Consider the following 1186-nt stretch of genomic DNA (forward strand, 5'->3'; position numbering starts at 1 on the left):
TTGAAGCAGCTCAATCATTGACGTATCATAGAACATCATACCAAGCGCTTCAGGAGAGGGGCAATATCCCTCCCAAGTACCAAAGTTACTTTCTCACTTGATACACGACAATTTTGACATCAATTACATGTTCCTTGAATTCAAATTTACCTATCAAATCGAATAACTACTGACAAAAAAATTCAAAGTTCAAGATACTGATAAAATGTGTCGTTTTCGAACTCGTCGATAACATTGATACCCAATTCGCAGTACTTCGAGACCATTGCACACCACCACGTCGCTCTACGCCAGAGGCGGTTCCATCTCGGTGGACACGGTGTGGACATGTTCATCATCGGCGGTGCGAAGGACACGAGCAATAACAACTGGGACATAGCGGTTCGTCGGGCAGTCGGTCTTGGCCCTCCAGTTAATATTTCTTCGGATGGAGGATGTGGACATCGTTGCCTTCATCACGAATGAGAACCTCGACCAACACAACTGCAGCGTGTGAAAATTGGCAAGCAGTGTCGTCAAATTCACGTCACTCCACGCGACAAGTACGTCGATGACAAGTCGTCCAACGATCGTGCATGTCGAATCACTTGGTTGTACTGTAGAGTGCGGAAAATCCAAGATGCAGCACGTTGGCGTCAGGCTAGTTGGCGGGTTGGCAGACGATGGAGATGGCAAATCTGTCCGACGTACCAGTCAGTCATATGTCGATATTGTCCAGAAATACGTGTGGGGTGCGCTTTGTCTTGTTGGAGGTATATTTCTCTCGAGTCATGAAATGGATGGATTGTCTGGATCGCCACTATGACCTTTTCTAAGATCCCACTTTTGCAGACATCGTGCGTGACCACAAGATTTGTGGTGATCGGCGTTCCTTCGGTGCGGTTCTTTCTATTTCTGGCGGCGGGAATGATTAGTGTCAATGGCCAGCAGCCAATTTTGTCGTCCCACGAAGAATTCGTGGCATGATCCCAGCGAGGCTCAGCAATGACGCATAAGAACACGACAATTGTAATTGTTGAGCATTATTGTGTTAATCTGTCTACCTTGAGGATAACGTTTTTGTTGTCTTGGCGGAGGATCTCCAAAGAGCCCATAAAGTTCACACTTTGGGACACTGAGGATTGATCATTTTTCGTCCACATGGAGATAGACCTCTTGTTCAACGTTTCCATTGTTATTCACAATA

This window comes from Aphanomyces invadans (assembly GCF_000520115.1).
Source record: "Aphanomyces invadans strain NJM9701 unplaced genomic scaffold supercont1.15, whole genome shotgun sequence".
NCBI classification, from domain to species: domain Eukaryota; phylum Oomycota; class Saprolegniomycetes; order Saprolegniales; family Verrucalvaceae; genus Aphanomyces; species Aphanomyces invadans.